Genomic DNA, 3,350 nt, shown 5'->3' on the forward strand with positions numbered 1-3,350 from the left:
ATCATCATCATCATCACTGGGAGCTCACCATGGAGCCAGGAGGAAAGGTGAATTTTGGCTCGGTCACATCTCCCTTCCCTGCCCATGGATATTTTGGGGGGGCTGTAGATGAAATAAAAACCTTGATGGCTCCTGAGATTGATCACAGGTTGAAAGTGCAGCTGATAGCAGGTGAAACCTCATGGATGGTCCAAGATTTGGCCCATCTGGAGGGAGCTTGGGCTCTCCAATCCCCACTAGCATGGACATCACGAGCGCAGCCAACCACTCCAGGATCCTGCTGGGATTTTGGGGAAGGACCTCGGAGCAGCCCTGACCTCTTGTCAAGGCAGGGATGCTCTTGGTGGCCAAGCCAAGAGCCAAGGAGCTGCTCGGATCCAGCGACTCCAAATCTGGCAGCGGTTCCGTCTGCACAAAACTTCTCACTTGGCTACCAGGCTGTTTTCCATCCCGGGGTTATTTCTCCAGCTCAGTTCATGTTTATAGTGGATTAACCTGCTGTGAGGAGCCTAGGTATTATTTATGGCTAATTATTGGCATTTGGCTGGCTGGGAGGATGGAAGGAATATGATACTGCGGTGCTTACACGGCTTGTTCCAAACTGCATTCGGCTCCTTCGGCTGAGTGTGCGTGTTTACGATGCCAGCTCACGTTATTTTCATTACCCCCTCTCCACTAATAAACTTTCGGATGAACCAGACTTGAGAGGAGCAAATCCTTTGCAGAAGATGTTCTGGTGTCTTTCCAAAGACCCGTTGTTGAGAAATCAAGGGCGCAGCCGCACTCCGGGACGTAAGGAGTTCAGCTGCGGTGGATCCGCCGCATTTGCATTGTATTAACTCCGGCTGCCGGCTGCCAAACGGCGCGCTCTTTGCATCTGAAAATAATAAGGCTGCGGGAATAATAGTCCTAAAGTGAATTTTCAAAGCATCTTTTAAAAATACCAAGGCCAGGCTTGTGCTTACGCTCAGGGCTGCCTGCGTGGTTGGAGAAGGGGCAGATGGGTGACACCAAAGGCTTCAAAGGCAGGAGGAGAAAATGTCCCCACGTCAGAGTTCATGGGAAGGAGTGGAGCAAGAGGTGACATCTCGCAGACCCCATCCCTGGGGCAAGCAGACGGGATAAATTCAAAAATGCCAGCAGCTCAAGGAAAGTGATATTTTTCTTGACTGGTGGCTATTGCTGGGTGGAAACCTGGTCCTTTTTGGCCAGGAGATGAACAAAAAAGTAATTCAGCCCTAGGGATGGCAGCAAGTTGACACCAGGCATCTCCAACACAGCTGCCTCCACCCCAAGTCCCCAAATCCTGCCCCAGACGATGGACTGATGCCCTGGAAGAGGCATCCTTGAATGAAATATTGACTGACCCAAGGGCAAAAGGCAGGAGCAGTGAAACTGGGAAACTGGCTGGGATCAGAACTGGTTTTGAGCTGGTTTTTGAGCTCAGTGGATGGGGAGATGCTGCTCATGTGTCCACGCAGCACCGGGGAGGGACAGTGGCCAGAGGCTTGCTGGCTGTCATCCTCGTCACCCAGCTCTGCTGCACCCACAGCGCTGCTAGGTGGGTTTTTTTTTTTTTTGCCATTTATTTGGGTTGAGAAGATGCCCCATCTCCAAGGACATGACCTCTCCTACCAACAGAAAATGCTCAGCTGAAGCAAAACGCTACAAGCCCCTGGAGAATCCACAGTGGGAAGAAGCACTATGATATGGGTAACTGAATGTGGGAGGGTTTGGGGATGGGTTAGCAGGGGACCAAGACTGACAATTTCTCCATCTCCTGTTCAGTTCAGTGCAGGGACACGAGGTCCAACAAAGGCAAGTGACATTCTTGTCCCCACTGAAGCTGGATGGCAGTGCATCCTCTCTGTGCCCGGACACCCTGGGACTATTTTTAACCTCTGTGGGTTTAAATGCAACCTGAAGACCCTGGCGGAGTGGATGAGCCCTTTGCGTGACGCTCAACTCCCAGCCCTGAAGCACCTCCAGACCCAAGCTTCCCTGCTCCGAGGGGGGATGTGAAGGGTGTGATTTAACTACAAAAAAAACTGTTTTTTAACTGATGTCATCATCCCACTGACAGTCCTGCCTGCGGCTGGTGGCTCCTCCAGCTCCATCCCTTGTGGCTCCATCTTCCAAAGCAACAAATCGAGGCCTGAATGGGTTTTCAGGGAACGTCCAATTTGGTGGCCACCAAACCAGCATCATTTGGAGGTCCCACACCTGCACTTGGTGGGTCCTGGGGCATCCCCCATCGATATAAAGATGAAGCTGCCGTGCCCCTTCCAGCACTCCCCGCACATTTCCCATTTGCATCACCTCCCTGGTGAAGATCTTTGGGATGGAGAAGGTTTTCTGAGGTCTGGGCAAAGAGGAACCTGATGACCTCTGAGGCCACGCTTGCCTTGGGCAGAAGCTGCTTTTTTGTTCCCCATGCATCAGCACAACAAAATACTTTATTGCTGCACCTCGCTGAGCAATTTTTATTTATTTCTTCAAAATCTTAAATAAACCTGTTTTTTAAAAGTACCTCTGGAACAAGGGAAATGTATTATTATGGTAATTGTCTTGTGCTAATTATACTTATTACTATAATAACCGTTTTGTTGTCACACAAATAAAGTGGATTACATCATTTGTAAGTGCCAGAGGCAAGTGATGGCTCTGGAGCAGCGAGCAGGCGAGTTATGCGGGTTTTCATGCTTGGCTTGGGTGAGATGGCTTGGGGATCCAAAGGGAGCAGATTTGGGTTCCAAGGGAAGATGATTTGGGTTCCGAAGGGAACTGGTTTGGGATCCAAAGGGAGCTGGTTTGGGAACCAAACAGAGCCAATTTGGGATCCAAAAAGAGAGTATTTGGGATCCAGAGGGAGCCGATTTAGGATCCAAATGGAGTCAACTGGGGGTCCAAACAGAGCCGGTGGATCTGTTGGATGGGGAGGATGGAGCCTTGAAGACTGCAAACCCCTCTGTGGTGCCATCAAGAGGTGGGTGATGAAGGCAAAGGGAGGGGAAGGAGGGATGCTGCTGCTCCTCTGACGGTGCCCTCTTGCTGGCCCCGGTCACCTCCCTCATCCTCGGATGGATTTTGGGTGCTATCAGGGATGTGGCAGCAAAACCTTGCACCCTCTCGAGGAGGTGGCGAGCATGACGCCGCCTCTCCTTCCGTGCCCCCCCCCCCCTCCCCTGCACGCTCCGGGACTGGAACCCTGCGGCCGGGGAAAGTCCCGCGCGGGTGCTGCGGGTCCTCGGCCCCGCTCGGCTCCGCTCCTCGCCCCGGGGCCGGCGGCGCCGACGCCTTGGCGTGCTGCAGCAGGTCGGGCGCGCCCGCCCAACCGGCGTGAGCGGCTG

This window comes from Oxyura jamaicensis, chromosome 33, assembly GCF_011077185.1.
Source record: "Oxyura jamaicensis isolate SHBP4307 breed ruddy duck chromosome 33, BPBGC_Ojam_1.0, whole genome shotgun sequence".
NCBI lineage: Eukaryota > Metazoa > Chordata > Aves > Anseriformes > Anatidae > Oxyura > Oxyura jamaicensis.